This window comes from Buteo buteo, chromosome 16 (assembly GCF_964188355.1).
Source record: "Buteo buteo chromosome 16, bButBut1.hap1.1, whole genome shotgun sequence".
NCBI lineage: Eukaryota > Metazoa > Chordata > Aves > Accipitriformes > Accipitridae > Buteo > Buteo buteo.
The window spans coordinates 7,030,874-7,053,500 of record NC_134186.1 but is presented as its reverse complement, the minus strand read 5'-3'; the positions used below and the strand labels follow the sequence as shown (position 1 = coordinate 7,053,500).

The window sequence follows — 22,627 nt, the reverse complement described above, 5'->3', positions numbered from 1 at the left end:
TCATATCTAATCTATGTCTTGATCCAAAGGGAAGGCATCTGCTCAAACACCACCCACTAGGCGTGGGCAGCCCCCAAATTCAGCATGAAGCACAAAAGCTGCTCTCTGATATGGATAGGAGCTGTATGAGAAATGCTGATGGGCAGTCACTTTCTTCCCAGAATAAGTTTTATGATGTTATCTTGGACTAGAGGTTTGCCATTCCCCTTAGACATCTGTTCCTGCTCCCCTCACCTCCCACAAGGAAAGGCAGGAGACATCACCTTTTTGGTGGAGACTGTCATGCAAGATTGTGCCAGAACACGGCCATGACTGTCTTTGGCCACTTCTGCAGGCTGTATTAGGTTTTGCAATAAGAATCTCACCTGCACACCCACAAAGGAGAACACAGAGTCCACGGCAGGCAGGGGAAGCAAATAACACCCTGCTCAGCTACTGCCAGGCCCATCCCAGGAGCCATCAGCCCATCCTAGGCCCATCTCCACAAACCCAGAGTAGCACAGGGCACGATGGCAGGTGGAGACCGAAATTATGGGCTCAGAGGAAGGGACACCCTGCCTGGCTCCTCCGAGGGCTGTCCCAGGAGAGCTACAGCCCCTGGGTACAGTTGTGAAATCCATTGAGATGAGTCAAGTGGAGCTCCTTTGAGACTGAGGGGGTGTGGGACATGCAGGATGCAGGGGAAGGGCAACTGGGGGTTGCACAAGACTTACAACAGGATGTTTAGGGAAGGAACCACAGTTGGGGAAGGGAGGGATCAAGATGGTTTTGGGAGGAACATATGTGGTAAAATACAGGGATAAGGAGATAAAAAGGGCCATCCCTGTGTAAAGAGTGCTGGTCAGTACGCTTATGCAGCCATGCCCTGGTGCATGATGAGTGCAGTCTGCCCTATCTTCTATTAAACTTCATTTCTAACTATTTTCCTGGAGGAGGGATCTGTTCTGCATGCTTGTGTACGGGGTCTGGGTGCAGCAGCTGGACTGGGACTCGGGTCAGTGTGTGATCATTAGCAAACGCTAAGCCGGACGAATTGGGAAGTAGGTGAAGGTCCTGGGAGCCAGTGGGGTGTGTGTGTCTCTCTACAGGTGAGACCAGAGGAAAAACTGGCTATCAGAGGGACTGGGGTGTCCTGGCCAGCTGCCAGAGAGGGGGGTACGTGGAGATGTTGGTCTGTGAGTGGGTCAGTACCAGCAACTGGAGTTGCTGCAGCTGAGGCTGCAGTGCTGCACAGGACTGCGGTCAACCGCAACTCCTAAGCATTGGGGTTTCTTTGGTAAGTGTGATTTTAGAATGGCAAAACTGTTTTGGTAGCTCTGTATCACCCATTACAACCAACAGCTCTGAGACAGTGACATAAAAATTACTTCCTTGGCCATCGATCCAGCAGATCTGAAACCATAACCTCCTCCAGAAAGCTGTATTCTGCCACCAGCTCAGAAGTTCTAAGCTTCTTTCCCTGACTCTGCTTAGATGTTTAAAAGACTAGCTTGGAAATTTTTCTTTTATATATATTATTTTACAGTTTCAGTTCAACAGAGAAAGCTCCTAAAATTTTCCTTCAAGGGCTTAAATCTAAGTAATTACAGGCTACAGTCACACAGTATATGCTGGCTGGTAGAGCTCTCTTCACTGCCAGAAAAGCAGGTCAATTATAAGCAATGAACCCACATTACCAGGAGAGAAAGCTGGTTTGAATTCTGGTCAATTAGTGCTAAAACTGTCTTGGAAGAGAAAGGTAAATTGAGCTAGTAGAGCTATGCAGCAAGACCTACATATCTCAGCACTGAGCACAGACAGCAAAGGCTTAATTTCTGAGATGGCAGAAATTAATGATGTTTTGGCATAAAATCAACTTCAAACCTGCAGGGTGAAGTTGGTGAGGTTCCCATCCTGTCTCTTCTCACCTCCAACTTAGGGTCTCGATTAAAAAAACATGCCTACTTAGGGAGGGTGCTGAAACACATAATTAACTTTAAGGATGTTCTTACATACTTTCCCAGACCGAGGCTCGCGACAAAGTGTAAAGAGCTGCAGTGTGTAAGGGCTTGCTGGACTCCTGCCATTCCCATGACTGCCACAGCCAGGGAGGAAGAGGAGGAGAAGCAAGCATGAAGCAGGCTTCCTTGGGTGCTCCTTGCCGAGGGCTGGCTCTCAAATAGCCCAGAGACCTGGGACCGGTAGCTTGAGTCAGGGGGTTTGTGGGAATCCTCCACCACCACCCCTGTTTTGAGCGTGGATTATTGGAAGTAACACAAACTTCTAGGGAAAAGGTTAAAAAGAGATCATTAACTTGAAAACTTTGTTTTCTCCAGCTGGTAAATCTGCACATCACCTCCCAGAGGCCACATCAGTAGAAAGAAAGAGCCAGGCATCTCCCAGCTCTCTGTTCACTACTGCTCGTGCAAGGCACATAAAGGTGAATTGCCCCTTCAGGGTTTATCATCTAAGATGGCAGCAACCAGTGGGATGCAGCAGCACAGCCAAGCCCAGAGGGATGACAGAGAGGGGAAACTGAGTAGGCAGTTCCCAGGACATGGAGGGAAAGCAGTGATGGAGAGCTGAGACTACTGCCCCAGATTGCCTCCTGCAAGCCAGGAAGGGGCTGTAGCTCCAGCGCTCCTCATGCCCTGTCCCATGTCACAGCAAGAACACAAGAAGCAGACACATGGAACCTGGCTCTCAAGAGGCTATGCACCAGTGACAGGGTCACTGGACTATTATTTTTAATCCCTGACTTGCCTCTGTGTGCCCAGGTATAAGGGGAACATCCTTCATAGCATGGTTGAGGTGGGAAGGCACTTCTGGTGATCATCTTGTCCAACCCCCTGCTCAAGCAGGGCCACCTAGAGCAGGTTGCCCAGGACAGTCACCTGACATTGAAGTGTGCCAGGGCTTCCCTGCCTCAGAGCTTGCTGGTACCGGGCAAGTCTGAGCATCACAAAGTGCCAGGCATCGACATGGAGAATCTGGTCCTAGGCATGCACCTCTGTACTATGATATGCAAAGTGTTGTGTTCACCATGTGAGTGCCGCCATGCCCTCACAAACCTTCATCCTTCTGCTGCCAGAGCCAGGAGATGCTGGTATGGTCCAGACCAAGGAAAGCTGGAGATGAGAGGCAAGAAGCACATGTTGGGTCCACCATATGCCAAGGCTGTCCCACAAACAAACACTGCCATATGAGAAGGTGCTGCGGTGGCTCTAGGTCCCAGCAAGTGCCCGCAGGCAGAGATGCAGGCAGTGTGGCCAGGCTCTGCCCACAGCATCACCATGTCATGCCTCTGCCCCCCCTCTAAACAAAGCTCCTCTCCTTACGCAGCGCAGGACGGGACTCAACCATGCACAACCTCATCAAGCATGAAATGTTAATGCCCACCAGATCATGAACTGGCACGACAGAAACCATGAGCAGGTCATTGCGCATCACTTCATAGATTTGCAGTGGCATAAAGCTGATTAAGAAAGAAAGGAATCAAGGAGTAAAGCTCTGCCTGGACACAAAGTGCAAATACAGGACACCCATTTGGTTAGACAAGGTTCATCCCATTTTCCTTCTCTGTGGATTTTGCTTGGGTTAACCCTAGCACACAGTGGGGATTGTGAAAGCCCAGGAATACTCTGAGGTTGCTGGCAGCCAGTTTTATTGGCCTGCTCGCTCCTCCAGCTTTTCTTAAAAAGCTCAAAAGCAAAACAACTGCGGCTCAGACACGCAGTGATCCACCGAGCTCCACGTTTCGCTGTTTACAGGCAAACGGCTACAAAAACACCCTGTGTTGCTGGAAGACTCGACACCTTTTTTTTTCACTCCACTAAATGTTATGGTGACCTTAAACGGCATGAGCGCTCTCAGAAGTGCCTCAGCTGACCCATTGCTTATCTGAGCAGCTCCCTAATCTCCCGGTCGGAGCTGCAGGACCTGCCCATGGACCTTGCAGCTCTGCAGACATCTCCCTGCTCATAGGCGCAGCACTTCAAAGACAGGTGCAAAGCAGTACATAATAGTGAGCATAAAAGGAAAAAAAAAATGCTTCCTTGCTAGGCAGGCAGTGTTTGACTTGCACATGTGAGACTATTTCTTAAGCAGCCTTGCTTTTTTATACCTCTCACAGAACAGACCTATGCCTAGTTTTATTAATAATAGACGTGTCTGTCTCTTTTTTAAATGTTATTAAGATCCACTCAAAGATTTTCCTTGGTAATGAATTCCGGGGCTTAATTATGCACTGCATTAACAGGCTTAGTGTTTTTAAATGTAATATCTAATCTCGTTAGAGGCCACATGCTCTTGCATTTTCAGAGCAAGTTAAATAACAAAACTAGAGTATCCTGTATACCTTTACAGTATGTTTACTGTATTGATCAAATTACTGTGGACACATTGGATACATTGCCACTGTGATGCATCTTCAAAGTGAGTCAACCTTTCTAAATGTTGCACCGATTTACAGAAATCCTTCACCTCCATCTCAATTAATGCCAACAAAACCGAAAACGTCTGTTGTTCCACGCTCATCTCAGTAACACTCCCCGCATGGTTTAGGGAAAAAATGAGTTTATGCACTGACATTCTTCAAACGAATACTTCATGTTGGCTGTCATGCTACCACAACCAGTAGATGACAAAATGCTATTGCTTCCAGATCACTGTAGTATAAACCATGCTGTCATACCAGGACTTCCCATGTCTAATAGCTTTCAGACAAGCTTTCCCTATAGTGTGAGCTGGGTTAATACACGTGCAGCTGGTTTTACACTGGCAAATGGACAGTCACACACAGGGAGAGGTTTCATGTCAGCCTCTCCCCCATGCTGTAACACCTAAATTTCTCATCAGCTTCACCAGCACCTTGATATGACAACTGGATCTAATACTGATGAAGATTAAATATGTGTATAGATTTCAGACCTGCTCTGCTAAATGCTACTCGTTGACTTTACCTGTACATAACCAGGTCCATACTAGCCTCCTGTTTTTAATATTCACATTCTAAAGACTATATTTTTTTTTCTGTACCCAGAACAAATAAGAAAATGAACCTACCCACCTCACTGCTGGAAGATGCTATTTACTCACCTACTTAATTTTGCTTCTGTGGTGTAATAATAAGAAGAGAAGAAATAAGAAAACAATCAAGAAAAAATAAGGGCATTTTGTTTATCTGTGTCAACATGAAATTGAGCTGGTAAACATTGCTCTTAAAACTCAGGTATCTTTTTGAGTTTAAAAGTTACTTCATACTCCAGGATTAAATGCATAACTATGGTCACATGGAATTAAAGCAAATACAAAACATTAAAAAATGCTAACTACCTCATTGCCTGTGAGAAAATGTGGGTTTTTTTCATATAAACAACATAAGAATTGAGACTAAGCAAATAATATTATAATTGCCTCTATGGCTACAGAATAGAGCATAAGTCTGAAATATAACTCAAGACAACAATGCATACTTGAGATATATCTTGTTAAAAGTAAAAGGCTTCAACAGCCAAGAGCTCACGTTGCGAACGTTAACAGCAGCATATAATTTTCATCAGGATTTCCACTGCGTAATGCCCATTTCAGTTTAATGCACACACTTGATGCATCATATAGAAGCAAGTCCCTCATCTGTACACTTCTCTTAACAGCAAGACTGTTCACATTGACTGAAGGTGACCCATTACTCACAGATAATTTTCAAAAGCTGTGGTGCTTCATTTCTTCAAAACTCAAATATTGAAATGCATTAACAATTTGTGTGCCAATCCTGGGCCTCCATTAGGCCAAGCTGTCCCAGTCCCCCGTCAATCCTCTTCGATAGCCCACATATTAGCAATATATATGTAAGGATACCTGTTCCTCTGAATCTGACAGTGTATAGACATTCGTCTGCATATTTTTAGTTTTTGCATTTTTAAAATTTTCAAAGAATAATGAGCCCTTAAGCAAGCACAAATTGTTCTGGTACGAAATCCATGTATAGACAGAGAATTGTCTTGTTAAAATGCACACGGAAACATTCTGCAGAACATCTTTGAAAAAAATCCAAGAGAGAAACAATATATCACAAAATACAATGTATTCATGAGCTTGCTATGGATAAAGTGCAATTGCTGTGCTGTTGTTATTTTTCCAAATACATGCGAGTGTATTTAAATGAGTATGGATGAAAGACAATAAAATACCAAGAATGACATTTGAAAAAGAAGCTTGCCTTTCTCTGTTGGTGCTGTTTGTGGCTTCTTTGAATAGGACTGCTTTTGTTCTTTTTGAATATATACCTTATGGAGCATAACAACACTTTCCTAAGAAATAAATGTTTCAATCTGAATCTTCTAAATACCTATCATTTGAAAACTGGAACACATAAATACCCCGGTGTTAGCCTAGTAAAATCTGAAGGACTTTCAGATGAACAAGATAGGGTAGAAGTTTCACCATAGAGCCACACACAAATGTACAACTAAACCTGTGGGCTTGTTCTTTTCCGTAATGAATCTTTGCAGGAAAACAGAGAGCTGATCTTTGCTAGATTAGACTTGGAGGCGCTTCACTGGCTGAAGACCAAAAATACTGTGATTAAAAATGCTAACATATATTTTGGGATTACTCTGTTTAACTGCTAAGACAAGTTGCCATTACAATATCATTGGTTTATTGCTGTAGTCAGGATCTGGCCAAATAAAAGACGATCCTTTCCATACCTAAATGCTCGAATTTGGGATCTCAGAGATGCCCAACATGAAGTCCAGGCAGGACACACAGCCAGAAGGATCTCACACACAATCTGATCAATTTTGAAGAACATAACCTTTGGAATCTTTCTGAATTAATACTCATTTCAACTTGAAAACCCCTGGGACAACTTTGTACACCAGCTTTCCAAGCAACTCAGTGTAGTATAGAGGAGCATCTTGGGAAAGATTCTAAAAATAGGCCCTCTGGTTACCACAGCAAAGTACCCAAACATGCATGGAAATATTTTAGTGCAAACAGAACCTGGATTTCACTTTTTTCTACCCCATTCCCAAGACCATAACCTGCCATGGTATGTTACAAGTACATATAATTAAAATTCAACATCTTTTCCCTGCACTGAGCTCCATCCATCTCTTACACCCACTTTGAACCTCATTTGCTCGCAGCTGCCTGGTGTTTCAATTCCGTCAAACAGGACTTTTCGTAACTCTGAATGAAAAAAACATCAACAACTTTCTAATTTTGGATCTGCGAACAAACCTCGGAGCCCAGGCACTCTCCAGGAGACTGAGACAACTGATGTTAATAGCTGCACTTTACTTTTTACAAACATCCTCAGCCCTGGGATCTTGGTAAGCTTTGCAAATACCAAATAAGCATCTGGATTCCCCCGTGAAAAAGGCATTACTTATTATCAGAGCAAGCTTAGTAGCCAGTGAGCAGTTTCTGAGGGGTGGCGGAAGAATGATATGTGGCTGGAGCAGGCTTTCAGCTCCCAAATACTGGCAAGAGACCTTCAGCATCTTTGCTTGCTGTTCAGCTATAGCTCAAAAACAAATGGCATGCACATTTTGTGACAATTTCTGCTTCTCCAGAGATGAATGCTGCTCTCTCTGAAGGACCAATCTCAGCCATGCTGGAGACCTCTCTCTTTTGCATCTTGACCAGGACTTTGCAGTACTGGGGGAGAAGCAGCAACAATGACCCAACTCCAGAAGCCATGGCCCAAAAGCACATGCACTTGTTTTGGATACACTCTCCTCTTCAGCTCATGCCAAGCAAAAGCCATCGAAATCAAGATGACTCCAGGTGAGCATTGATTCAGTTTTTGCAGCTCCTGGAGCCAACGGGGTAATAAGCAAGGCTGGAGATAGATGGGAAGCAGTCGTCTTCAGACAGAGCCCATGCAGAGATGAAGGTCAGAGCTGCAACCATCAGGCTGACTGAGATCCTGGACCACTACTCACCTCACTGCTGGAAGATGCTTTGTAACCACCTACTTATTTTCATTGCAACAGTCTACTAACACTTATCTGGTGAGAACTGAATGATGATCAGTAATGCCAATCCCCTACAGACTCAAAGTGGCAGGAGCTGGCAACCTGCTCTTAAAAATGTGTGTTCTGGGCAAAACTGTGTAGGAAGGCACATGGGAGGAATTCACCAGGATTATGCTCAAAGCAATACTCCAAAGGCTACAAAATTTAACCCCAGAAACTGTTACAACAAAATTTTCAATACTTACTTACTTAGCCTTCACACAGAATTAACAGCAGTCCAGTAAAAACACAGCCTTATCCTGGTAAGAAATCATCCACACATTTTAATGTGCCACCTGCATATACTGCGCAAATCTACAAGGCCCTAAATATAAACAGACAGCCCTTTCCTGGCTGTTAAAATGAACACTACCTCAGCTTGTTCTCTGAGCAAGCCAAAATTATAGCTGCTTGGAGATCAGAAACATTTTAGGGAGGGACACTTTCTGCCCTCCCCCCCCCTCCTCCTCTTTTTACAGTGTTTGTAGTTTTATGAATAAGGCATTCATTGTGCCCAAACCCCAAAGATATCCACCTTGGAGGGAGAGCTAAAATTAGTGTTAAGTATATTCCTGAAACTGTCAGAAGAAAAGACGGCTCGTGTGGGATGCTAGAGATTCGGCAGGCAAAATAACATCCCTGAAAAGGCTGGGTCCTCTGCTGCACCTCTTGTTGGAAAGCCAATGGGTTTGCATATACCCCACATACACACTTGTTTACCTGTTCAAAAAACTTAGTTATTCCTGGGAAGTCCAGCAGTGTAAAGTGGTGCCAGCACATACATGCCTGACCAGGCAGCTTCTGGGAGCAGAGTAAGCATGAACATGCAACTATGTGAGCAATTTCCATTCCAGAAGACCCCAAATCATTTTAAAGGCAGTAAATATGGAGCTGACATCCCTTATTATGAAATATTAGGCAGGTCTGGATGGAGCATGACACGTTTATCAGCAAAGGATCAAGGGAAAGGCAAAAGAAACCTCCTTTTCACTCCCAATGACATTAGGGAGTACATGGCCAGCGGTGCCTGGCTTCTGACCTGCTGCAGGAGGGAGGGACTGGTCAGACACCTTGCACGTAAAAATCCAGAGCAACTGGGTAAGGAAAGCAGTGCCTCCCTGATCGCCCCGGCTGGAGTGAAACCAGGTATATATGTGTGTGTAAATAAATACACACATATATATGGGTACATATGCATATACCTATATATAACCTCAGCATGCACTCGGTACCCTGCCAGCCAAGGCCACGACAGCAGCAGCACTGGCAGGCAGCACGTGTGGCACATACCCCTCCTTTCCCTTCCCAACCTTTGCTTACATTTCATCTAGTCTACTCTGATTCCAAGGTTTAATAAAATTTAATCCCAGCATGTCTTGAATTAATTAATTAGATCTCGTTCCAAGCCACCGTGCCAATTTCTGCAATTACACTGTTACTCACAGAAGAGTCAGAGACTGGCTGCATCCATCCCCTGAGCAGGAGCAGCCACAGGCCAACCAGGGGGTTGTGAGCCGAGTCACTAGGCAGCAAAGGGGTTATTTTCAAAGCACTTTGATTTTTCTCCTCCATTATTACCCCACTAGAAGAACTCCTGTAGGTATGAACAGTCACATCATGAGGTCAGCCCCGCTCCACTCACAGCCCTCAGCAACAGAGTGGGAGTCCCGTACCTGCAAATTCAGTCTTTATTCATCCAAATTGATGAGTTGGGACCAATGGGCTACCTGGTATCATCCAATCCATGTGCACCAACTGCAGCTCTTTTGCTCCCTCCCTATGCTTCTGAGCTTGCTTCCCTCTTCAAATCATCCTCAGTAAAGGACTTTTTATTCCCTGATACAAAGAAACCACAAAACTGTTTTTTTCACCAGGAGTAAGCTGTGGGAATTCAGGAGAAATGGGGATATTTTGACAGGACAACAGCATTATTCCACATACTGATCTTCCCTGACAGACGATTTCCAACAAAGAAGACATCCTACCAAACACTCCGTAGAGCATCCTCAAAGCGCAACAGCTACACAGTCCTCCCAACATTTTTAGCGCTCTCTGCTCATCTTCCCTGCCACAGCTAAAAGAAGAGCAATCTCAGGTGCTCAGTGGCCACAGTGACGAGCGCAGCATAAACGAACACACATGGACCACAGAACAGGAGATATTTCCCACTGCATCGTTGTCTGCTTTGCACCATTTCCATGCAGTGTAATTAATTCTGATCTCAGATGAGTCTCATCAGTTTTGTCTGCTGCCAGTGTGCTGGGCAGGGACCCTGATGAAGTGCAGTTGTTTACAAACACGTTAAAGCGTATTTAAAACCCATTGTTCCTCGCTCCAGCTGCCCAAGTACTTTTTACTCAGCTCCTGGACTCGTACCAAAAATAAAAATGACAGATTGCCAAAAAGGACAGAGACGGAGGGGTGGATGGAGGGAGGGAGGGAGGGATGCGAAGAGGCTAGACAGCACAGCAGATGAATATATTATCCCACTGCCTCTGGGAACAGAGGTCAGAAGCCGGACCAGGCTGAAGAAACACACTGCAAGAAACACTTGTGAAATTAAAGGTCAGCAAGATAATAAGCTATAACTGCAGCCGAGCAAGAAGTATTTGCTGATGGAGCCTGCTCTGAGCTCTCACTGGAGTGTGGCTACCTGCTACTCCCAGGGTGCAAAATCTCTTCCCTTCAATTAATGCTTGCTGATGAGAAAAAAGGCCTGGCTATGTCACAGCAGGGCAGTGGCTGCTGCTCTCTGGGAAGACGTGCTCTTTCCCTGGCCACTCTCATGTTCTTTCCAGGCCAACAGCTTCTCCCCAAGAAAAGGCTGTGGCTTCTGCATGGGCAGCACCACCACCTCCCCCAGCCCAGCCCCAGCCCGGTGGCTGTCCTGTGCTAGCGCAGGGAACGCTGCTGTGCTCCCCATCCTACACCACCGCGTTTTAGCTCTGAAAATAACCATGGCTGCAGATCTGCAACATGCCCTTGGCTCCGTGGACCTGGCTGCAGACAGCAGCAAGCCACCGTGGGATGTGCATCCCTATGGATAAAGCTGTACACTCTCAAGCAGGGAGTAGACAAACCCATTTTTTCACTCAAGGACTCTGGTCATCTGTCTCATATCAGCCAAGTGACTTCCAGTCCTTAAAATCCACCCAACAGTGGCGCCAGACCCTGGGTTGAGCCTCTACAACATGCTGGTGGCCAGTATCCATGCCCAGCAGTGCAGCACCTTCTTCTGGTGGGTTCTCCAAGAGCCCCGTGAACAGTTACTCATTTCCACAAACTTCCCCAAAGTTGGGCAAGTGGCATCCTCAAGGAAGGTAAAACTTCATCAGCAAATGAAGCAACTTTGTGAAGGTTGCAAGGGGAAAAAGGCACAGCTGCAAGGGACAGGGAGAGCAGGCAAGGGAGGATGGGATTTGCGTACCTGCTGGTCATGTTGCTCAGCTACAAGGAAAGAGACCCAACAGTGGCTTCTGTTTCTAAATATTTTATATTAGGCAGCTGCTGGATAAAGAGCCAGAAAGAAAATCACAGCAGCAAGAGAGGCAACCTCCACCCTAGCACTGCAATCCACATCTACCGGGTTCAGAAAATTACAGCAAGAACCTGTACAGGAGCACAGGCTGCTCTGTCTGGGCAGCTACAAACAAAACCAGCGGCACACTGTAAGCAGAAATAAAATAAAAAAACCCAAGATCAGCAGCCTGGATCAGTCCTTGCCCCTCAAAACATCTTTTTCAATGCACAGTCACTGTGTATCTGCCCTAAGAATTGCAAATCCCTGCAACTGCGTCACCTCAGCAGGGCATAAAACCTGCAGACACCCCGGCAGAAAGCAAACCTTGAATCACAATGATCTCAGGCAGCATGGGCACAGGCTCAAGCCCCGAAGCACTGCGGCCACGGGCTCTGTGGTCCCCTATGCTTCCCAAATCCCTGGAACAGGCACCGAAGCGATGGCTGAGCCTCTTACCTGTGGACAAGCCGCTACAGGTTCATCTCTCTGACAATTCGAGGAGACTCAGGTGTTCATACGGTGACCTGGGAAAGGGAGCCTGGAGTAGAAAACATGAAACCTTAATGTAATGAGGCAGTTTTAAAGGTATGCCATTTATACCACAGACACAGTCACATCCTCTCCAACTGTGGTAGCAACTCAGATACTTTTCTACTTGCTCCCACTGAAACATCAGGGCTTTTCCTTACTTGCCCTTCCACTTCTTATCTGTAAACCTTTCTGCCACCATTTTGGCCTAATCTTTTAGACATTTTTCTCTATGCTGTCCTCTTCTCACATGGGACCTGGACATTGAGAGCAAATAATTTTTGAAGAATATCGTTGCAGAGATTTTTCTTTACATGTGAAATGATTCATTTCCAGATGTACAAAGACAAGGCACAGGAGACTGGCTGGTGATGGGCTTTCAAGTTATCCTAAAATCAGATCCTGAATGCAAACTGGACCCTGTCCTGACTACTTCAGAGCTGGAAAATAAACACAAGCACTGCCCCGGGCTGCCTGTATGCCTGGCCCTGGCCCTCCCCCAGCCTGCAGCAGGGTGAGCTGCTCCGGGTGCAGTTGGGGACTGATCATTCACTTCCAACCTCAGGATTGGGGGGGGCTAAGCCTTAATTGAAAACTAAAAATCACAACAGGTAATGGGAAAGTACCCAGGAAATAAAAATCACAACAGGTACCCAGGAAAAATAATGTTCAAAAGGCTGAGATTGGCTTAAAGCAGAGCTAAAGAATAAAGTTAGCCATAATGCATCCTGGATGCAGGAAAAAAAAGGCAGCACAAGGAAGCTGCCTTCGGGCACCGCTAATGAAAAGTGCCTTCACCCCAAGGGCAGTGGCCCCACACGTAGGGAGGACTGCAGCGGTGACCACAGGCAGCACCCCCGCCATGGCATGGAGCATCCTCCATGGCCGACTGCGACCAGGCAGGCAAATAAAGCAAGAGGAACAATTGTAGCCTGAAAATCAGCAGCATGCAGGAATAAAAAAAGTAGCTTTGCCCTTGCGTGACTCCTCTGAGCTGGAGATTTCTGGGCACTTTCTAGTCAGCCATTAATTCTCATAATCTCAGGCAAGCAAGGGAGTGCTTAGCCCCATTTCACTGATGTGGAAACCGAGGCAGGGAGGGCTGCAGCTTCACAGCCGTGGTTGCACAGGGCTGCACTGATGCCAATGCAGAGCCCACACAGTTCCCATGATCTGCCCTCGGCACCACGCTTCTTCCAGGTCCTTCAGATACACCCATCCATGGTTACTGTTATTGTCTCTTTAAATTCATTTTTCTCATTACGCAGGAGGAAATAACTACAGACAGGTCAGACTCTGAGGATTTAATGGAACTAACACTGTTAGGCCATCCAGCAATTCTTCATAACATCTTTCCCACCATGCCTTCTGCTGCCAGCAATTAGATTAGATAATTTTAAATCGATATCCTTATTAGTGGCTTCTCCTGAAAGCGTGTTCGCACATACACGCAGATACAGAGCTAGTATGAAGTAACAGAAAACTCCATATGACATTACTGCAAAAGCACATATGCGCACACATAAATGCAATAGCAGGACAGGACTGAATATGAACACTGAGAATACTTTAAATCATTGTGAACAAAAAGCTAAAGGCACTGGTGAAGATAAACCACCCTACTCAATAATGCTGGACAAATTAAAAAACATTCATATGTTAATCTTGCAACTGTCTTACAAGAAAATGTTGTTTTAATTTAATGAGGGTGAAAGTCCAGAAAGTGCTACAAAATCAGTTTAACAACCCATAGAGGTTGTGAGTAAATGTTGGTTTTAGCATCAGAACACAGCACCATGGACATGGCTCAATTAATTCCTGAAGCATGTGCCATAAACAAACATCCCATTTTCTGCTAAATTCTGTTAAGGGACTTTGTTGTCCCTTTCTCAAACATTAATTTACCTAAGGTTTTGCAGAGATCTATAAAGTCCCAGCTCAGATCTCCAACCTGTTCTGTACCTGCCCCCACGCTGCTCCCAGAGAGCCAGCGGCATTCATAAAACACCAGAAAACACTCACTGCTCTCTCATTCAACACATATAAAACTCCACGCCAGTAAATACAAAGACGGCTCATGGGTGCTCAATGATATTACAGAGCCCTGTATACCTGCCAGCTTCCAAAAGGGAAACAAGGACACATTTATGCAGGTCTCCCTGCTATGGCTGGGCACTGCTGCCATGCATGCGTGCAAAAATCTGCCAAGCTCTGGCTGATCCAGAAAGATCCCACCCTGCATTATTTCTACACAGTCCTCAGCCCGTGTTTCTACTTTCTTTCCTTCTTTCTCTCTTCTTTCCTTCAAGCAGCAGTGTCCAGCAAGGACAGTGGGTGACCCCGATCAACATCCAGGGGAAGTCAGACAGGTCCATATCTCCATCGCTTCTCCCTTTTGGTTGGCATCACCCCTTTCTCACCCCTCCGGAAAGTCTAGGAATTACATAGCAGGCTGCCAAATGGGTGGAGCAAGTGAGGACCCAGAGCTCCCTGGGACGGGAGAGGGTGAAGAAGGGGCTGTATTGGGAGGGGGCTTGCATCTTCTAGTGTATCTTCAATTGGGAGCTGCAACTCCACAGGGACAAGTGCTCCTGCTCAGCAGGATTAGCCTGAGCAGGGTGCTGGAGACCAGTCAAATGGGAAAAAGGGTGGTGCTCCCCACAGTAAGCCTCTTGCAACTGTCCCTTTCTTCCAAAGGCCGCCTTATATACGCAGTGATACCATGACATTTGCTTGACAGCAGCATCATGAAGCATGCTGCAGGGCTCAGCAGTCTGAGCTGAGATGCACCACTCAAGCCCAAATCGGATTGCTCCAGAGCCAAAAGCTGTGCGGCCACGTTCATGCAACATTGTTTTGGCAAGTCCTCCCTCCCCAGAAGCAGCAACCTGTAGACCAGGCAAAGAAACAAGCTAACATTGTCGTAATTGCTTCCAGTCCCCTAAAAAGCCGGTTCAGCCCTTGCTCCATGACACAGTGCTGCACCATGCAGACATGCTCTTTCATGACAGTTTTGCAGCGAGATAACGATCCCGGCTCTCCTCACGAAGGTGAGCTGAGATTGGGGGTTGCAATCGCTGCAGTTGGGGCGACGTGTTACTATGCTTTGCTGCGTCCCGCTCCCTGGTGCTTCCTTCTCCCGGCCACTTCTCTCCCCCTGGTATAACCCCCCCTGCTCGCTCAGTGGTGCCAAACTTCACCCCAGTCTGGGCTTTGCTGACCCCAATTTGGGAGGGCACGTGCTGCCTGCGCTGCCACAGGCTGTGCCACAGCGCAGTGTAACCGGCTGCAGCTGCCAAACTGAGGTCCCCGGTCCCCCTGCTCCATCCTTCTGGTGACCGGTGCATTTAATTATGTGTCCACGAGTGCACGTGCGGGCTCCTGCAGGCTCTGCTCAGGGAACGCATGGAAAATCTGGCTCCAGTACAGTGTTGCTCTATTTTACCTTCTTTACTGCTTGAAAAACATTTGGCCGTTGCTGGAGAGAGCCAGGCTAGACGCATACATTACAGCGTGCTCCAGAAATAGCACACGCTGGCTTGCACAATTTTGCAGCTAAAAAGGTTCCTTTCAGCTCAGCAGCCTGTTCCTGTCCATGGAGCAGCTCTGGAGAAGGCAAACCAGGGCTCCGGAGCCTGTGGCTTGGGATGAATCATTGCAGGAAGGTTTCATGACTTTGAACGCAGGTGAACAAAGCGTGAGTGGGTTTGATTTCCTCTCCCTCGCTGCCAGCTCCTGTGTATCTTAGGCAAAGAGTGTAATGAGCTAATTTGTATGTTGGAGAAGAAGTTGTAAGTCAAAGCTGAGTTGAGCTTTGGCCTGGCAAACGGAGCTGTCTTTGAGGACAAGCTTCCCATGAGCGCTGCCGTGCCAGCACATCACACTGCCTGCCTCAAAGGGAGGTCAGTCTGCAGAACCAACAAAGGTCAAGGCTTTTCTCTGGAAGCCACCACTTTGAGCAAAATAGAATGGTTTCTGGTGATACAGGCCATCCTCAATCCACAAAATAAGTACAATTTGTAGTTTGAGTTGGATTCAGACTGGTGATCTCCAGATGAAAAGGTCTTCATTTCCTCAGGTAGGTTCTGAGGTCTCCAGTCAGCCATAAGAGGTAAGGGCATGTGTTGGAAAATCAAACTGATTTCTGGAATAGTGCATGTTTGCATCAAATTCTGACCTTTTTGGGACCCCATCTCTGAATATAGGCAAAGTATCCCCCACGGTTGTTCAGCGACTGTTCAGCACAGTCCATAATCAAGCATTAAGTCTCAAGTGCTAACGGGAGACCACCATCATGTACAAAACATGACCATGAAACACCCACTAGCATCCCAATCCATGTCTGTAGACAGCATTTTGCAACATAAACCCACTGGAAGTGCTAAAAACATTGAAGAGTGCTCATGCAAATTAAAATGCATGGTTGATACCAGGAGGTATAAACCAACCAGTTGGTATTGAACATGTGCGTCACATTCCCACACCCCATCCAAGAAGTCCAACACAGCACCACAGGTGTATCTGTCTTGCAGGACCTCCACAAGGGATCCACCATCAGTTAGAGGGATCCAGCTTAAACCATGCTTTCAGACTGCACAGATCCCTACTGCCCACACATCTATTACTCGAGGATTTCTAGACCTCCAACAATCTATTTGCAGCAGCTGGTTTTGGACTATCATGTAGCTAGAAATCCTAAACAAATATCCAAAGAATTTTTTTCCTCCATTCTCTCAACATAGCTTCTGAGTGGGGAAAAAGTTTAGGGTATCCTCGACATTGATGTTTGCACTAAGTTAATCACAGAATCACAAAGTATTTTGTTCCCTCATATAACGGGCTTGAATTTGGAATATGACAAGCCAGCACAAACTTTGTCCACTAAATCAACACATGAAGAATTGTATGTCACTCTTAGGAGTGACAGGACATGCGTTTTGCTAGCAAGTTTAACACCTGTTGGTGAAAAAGCATTGCATGCGTCATATCTGATTGCCTAAGATCACATGCAGCCCCAAGGACCCAATGCAGAGCAGTGGATAGTTGCACTAAGGCAGAGCTGTGAGCAAGGGGACACCAAAACGTGCCATATTAGGTCTTGGTCCCTATTCTGAGCTCTGACCCAAGTGACTTTCTGCAACCTCTGTGTAACGTCATTTGTGCTGCGAGGGAGAAAAGTGACACCCACCCCTGAGTGGAAGGATGTAGCCCCAGCAGCAGGCTGGGTCACGAACCGCACAGGAAGACCAAGCGCTGCCTACGAGGGGAAACCAGAACTCCCTCCCCTCCATCAGGGCTTGTTTTATGGGCAAGGCTCACTTTCAAACACATGCAAGATGAAGACCAGCACACAAGGTTTATCACATACATCCATATCCTGCGAAACACATGCTGTCTGGTAGCTGTGCCTCTCTTGCTTTCTCTTTTCCCCACAAGTAAACTCCTTTTTTTTGGAAGAGAACACTGTTCAGAGTGTCCCCATCACTCGGAGATAAAGGGAAAATACAGAGTCTTGGTATGAGCGTGCTAGAGGAGACAAATGCCATTGCCTAGATATCATTAGTACCTTAAGCAGAGCCTGCAGCTATAGGGAAGGGCTTCCTATGGCTAATACAGGCTCTTTGCTGTTCACATCCCCTGCTCTTAGCCTTATCTGATTGCTGTTTTGCAGGTTACGGCATTAGTATGGATCATGTTGGGTCAGAGGCTGCAGAGGTCATAATCTTCATCCATGATTTGCGATTTACTGCTGACTGGTGACACCAGTGGCTTTACTGGTAGCATTAACTGTGATGTTCTGGGGACACCAAAAACAGCATTTACATTTCAACCTTTACTGCTGTGAACTGGCTAGGCTGTTTCAAACACCAGAACAGCAGAGAGCCCTGTGTGCCTTTCTTTTCCTACTAAGGCATTACAGACTCTTTTTACGTAATTAACCCAGACATTTTGCCTAGCATACTTGATTTAGTGCGCTTTTTTTAAGGGGGAAAAAAGAAGAGACCGAAGGCAGCTGCTTGCCTCCTGGATTGCAGGAAAACTTAGGTGCTTCACAACCTGGAAAACAGAGTCCAACATTTTTTGAAAGTCCTAGGTGGTTGTTATAGCAACATATGCACGTGTGTATGTGTGTGCATGTGAAATAAATTCAAACCCAGGTTGTCAAGGGCAACACAAGTCAGCTTCGAAGTCACATCTAAATCGCTGTCTTGCCTGGTGTCGTCTGAAGGCAGCAGCCAGCTCCAACAGGGACCGGGAAATATCCTGATATCTCACTGCTGGTGCCAGTTGCTGGCTGAGAGCTCAGCGCCGTCTCGCAGCTGATTCAGCTCCTTAAGAAGAGGGTAATTTTCTTTATCCTGTTTGCTTCCTCCTCCCTTGCAGGCTGCCACAGCACCTTAACCCAGCTGGGTAAGACAAGCTCATGGCTCTCTCCCAAACAGATGGCTGCAAGGAAGGTCCAAAAATAATCTAACCCATTTGCCTGGGAGTTTTGAGCCTGCTTTGCTGATTGGCAGACCCTCCGGAGACCACCAGAAGAAGCAGATGGTCAAGACATGAGATCAGAGCTGGAGACGGAGATGTCAATCAATAGGTTGGAGTACCAGGCTCCTGGATGTGGTACAGAGCAGGCAGCTACAGCAGCGCTAAGCAGGCGAGGATGCACGGTCCCAGAAGGACAGGTATTTGAGTAATGAGGCTGGCTGCGAAGTCTGGTTTTCACTTAAAAAAAAAAAAAAAAAAAATCACAGCTTTGTCATGCTGCAAAAGTCAGTTTTTATATTGTTCCACCCCTGGAAGGATGTGCTGAGCTTCTGTCAATCCCCCCATCAAACTCTCAAACAGAAGTACACAAAAAAAAAAAAAAAAAAAAAAAAAAAAAAAAAGTGAAAGAACAACCATATAGCCATTGCAGAAATAAGAGCAGGGCAAAATCATGGGAAATCACAATAGTTGTAATGTCTCTAGTAGCACATTCTGTAATGAGATTTCTGGGTAAAAAAAACTTTCAGTATATCTTTTTGGATGTTGGGCTACCCCCAGGCTGTACTGGTACCCTGGATCAGAACATCAAAACCAAGGCAGCAGCAAAACTACCTCCTTCATCCCTTTACACAGGTTTTTGGCCAAATGTCTCAGGGTGGTGCTATTCCACAGTGTGCTCTGCACAAGGCTGTAACACAAAAACTCTGGTGTGGTCCAAAAGCCCATTTAGGGTGAGGGTTTCATGCTAAAAGATGTGGTCAAACTACCATGTCTCCAGGAATCAGTAATACAGTGCCTGGAGTCTGGCAGCACTGATACATTTGGAGAATTTAAAGGAGCCATATCTGCATGTTTCACTTAAGTAAAAACAACAACAACAACAACAACAACAAAAAGTGGGAGGGAATAAAAGTCTGCAAATAATTGACGGGTATAAACGCTGGATTGAAAAGAAATTATCTAGGGAGTGTATTTTCCTAATGAGGTAGATTCTGGAAGGGAGAATTTAGCCTGAGTACTACAAAAACAAGCTACCAGAGAGAAGAGAAACATCTGAGACTGGAACATCTCCTAAGGAAAGTGGCAGCAGACCCATGAACGCATTTACCACTAGGCTGGGCAAAGCCCTAGAAAATGGGCTATATGGCTCTGCTGAGCACTGGCTCCTGGGAGGAGGACTAAATCTGATCTAACCTGCCTGTTCACCTTCTGGTTCCTGGTTTTCCAGCAGTTCCTTTCCCCAGCATATTCCTTAATGGCAAGGCTGATTTTTTTCACCCGTGCTCACGGTACAGCAGGACTTTCCAAACTTTGTTTCCTTGGGCGTGTCAGCAGCACTGACACAGCAGCAGCAGCTCCTGGCCGCGCACATCCCGGTTAAGCCTAGCAGGACACAAGTCACAGTTTGCAAATCCCTTTTCTAACGAGAACCTCATCTGCATCATCAAAGACAGCAAACAGAACCTGAAAGCAGTATGTTCATATTGTTCCTGCTATTTGGAGTTTGTCTCCCATTTTCTAACTGTATCAGGGACATAGCTTACACCTATTAGCATCCATGAACTTTACTGGTATACTCCAAGGGCAGAGACTACTGCATACAGCTGTAGTTCAGTTAAAGTCAATATTATTTTAATTCCCTTTTGTGACTTACACCATGCACTTATTGTTGATACAAAGTGCTGTGTTAACAAACTTGGAAACAGAAAGCCTGTTTATTGTAAAATTCATCTTTATGTAAAGCAAAAGCACCAGAAATTCCCTGCACCACCCAAATCCTCTCATCAAATTCTCAGGCGGTAACAATATTTCAGCATTATTCAAAAGGCATGTAGGCTTTGCACAGACATCTTTGGAAAAAAAGGCAGATGTCTGTGTCTATAAGGAATGCCTGGACACCCCACCGTGCACCCTGAATCCCTGATCCCTTCATCTGAAGCATTCCTGCAGGTGTTTGAGAAGCTGTCTGGAAAGACCATTGCACACACCCGCCGAGGCTGACGGCAGCTTCGGGGCAGACCGTCCGGACAGACAACTGCGCAGGTGCCGCGCCACGGACAGGCCGCTCTGTGCTGCCCAGAGGCTGGGGGGGATGAGAGGTGCTCTGCACACCTCTCAGCACCAGCTCGCAGGTGGCAATCTGCAGCAGTGACCAGAGAAGCAAAACAACGTCAGCTGTTATTTTTGTTCGACACTTGCTGTTTTAAAGGCTTACGCTTACCCTTCTGTCAAAGCGAACAAAGACTGAACACGTCGGGTAGCCCGCAAGAAGTCTGGACCCCATCTCCTATAAAACAGAAACCCCCGACCACACGCTTCTCGTTAGGAGCCAGACTACTATTGCACACAGCTGACCGGGTAATTTTAGCTATCTGGAGAGTGCCAGGAGATGACAACATTTCTGAAGGACCGTCTGGAGAGGTGTCTGCAGGAACCGAGGCAGAGCACCCGTCACCACCCTGCTAACTGGACAGTGCCCAGGTAACACCACTAAGGTTCATTACTTGGTACCCCCAAACTAAGACCACTCCAGGCACAGAGAGTGCTTAGAAAGACTCTTTACAAAAGAAACTGTCATGAATGTAGACATTTGTTACCCTGCAGCTTTATTTTTTAACCCGCAGTGCAATGTTGCTGTAAGAAATTGAATACTTGAGCATTAAGTATGTGTTACAGTGCTGCCTTATACAGCAGCAAAGTGATTAATTAAAATTTACAAGAGTAATCCAAATGCCTAAACATGTTTCTTGGCGGTAACTCCTATAACCTGCTGCCAATAACATCTCAAACTAACGACAACCCCAAAGTCAACCTTTGGGAGCCATGAAGAGTCTCTCTGAACTGAGCCAGTTGGTAATGGGAGAAGAGCAGAGAGATACGCGATTCTTCAGGAAAAACAAAGCACGTGAATACAATAATGTCTGGGATGTCTGGCTCACGCTGGGAATAGCCCCATCCCAAGTCACAAATACTGGCCAAAGCCCAGTTTTGTTAAGTATTATGCTGCAGCATTGAAAATGCCGTATAAAACAGTGAAACAGCCAAGTTCACATCCAGCTCCGCAATCCGTGAGAAGCTGAGCACTTCCAGCTAACATTGAGCCGTGCCAAACATTTTGCAAAATCAGAGGCTAAATTATTCCCTGGGAGGACTTCTTCATAAAACACCAGAGGACACAGATATTGATCACGCTTCTTCCCCACTCCCCCCCAATCCACTTGCAGAATATAATCCAATAACTTGATACTTGGGGTAACCTTTGAAAACCTAAAATTGAAATTTCCCAGGGGCAATACTTGAGACTAAATTAGAGTTGAGGGGGTAAAACTGGGGTTAAAGCTGTTGATATAAATGGGAAAAAAAGATTCAGGAGAATGTCACAGTCAACTATGGCAGGTTTACAGAGGTGTAACCCGTCAGAGCTGGTCCGGTCACTGGAAGCTGATTGAGACTCTTTAAAGGCTGATCTCGCTGTACTATTCTCTTAACAACACATTCCTCCTGCAATGTGTAAATAAATGCAAAACTTTTAGTGTGCTGAACTAATCTATACTAACTTTTAGAGCAACTCTTTGTATTTAATTATCATTGCTAAATGATTTCAGTGATTTCAAAGCACACTAGCTGCCTACTGGTAATGATTTCACTGCCATGAAATAAACCTTGCAACGATGAATGGGAATCTTACTCATGGAAACACAGCTCATTTATAACTTTATTTTAGACACTTAAATTAGTAAGGATCAACTCAGCCCTACTGGAATAGTAATTTTAGCAGCACAGTCAAAAAACAAATGAAAATAAAATGCCTTACCCCAAGTAAAAATAATTGTGCTGTCCAATCACTTCTCTAAAGAACCCTCTCAGCTCCCCCCTCCAACTGGAAATTTGTCATGGCTGAAGTCCTGGATTTGGGAAGGAGATCTTTATGGCTTCCATGAAAATTCACTCCATTTCGCCAAGTTACACACACCTGAAAATCGTCGTCTGCACTTACTTGGGGCTAAAGTCTCCAGTCCCTCCTTGTCGCCTACATTTAAATTTGGGGCACTGAATTCCCTGCTGCAGCCCACGTACCCTGCTCGTGGGG

The 22,627-nt window shown here is 45.9% G+C and overlaps 1 protein-coding gene across 1 annotated transcript in view; it reads right to left on the bottom strand.

Annotated features, from left to right (window-relative positions):
- HIVEP3 (HIVEP zinc finger 3) overlaps positions 1-22,627 on the bottom strand; it is a 272,631-nt gene that overhangs the window by 129,624 nt on the left and 120,380 nt on the right. Inside the window, exon 3 of the mRNA XM_075047703.1 lies at positions 11,980-12,061. The gene's annotated coding sequence lies outside the window, so the exon portion shown is untranslated. The remainder of the gene's footprint in view (positions 1-11,979; positions 12,062-22,627) is intronic.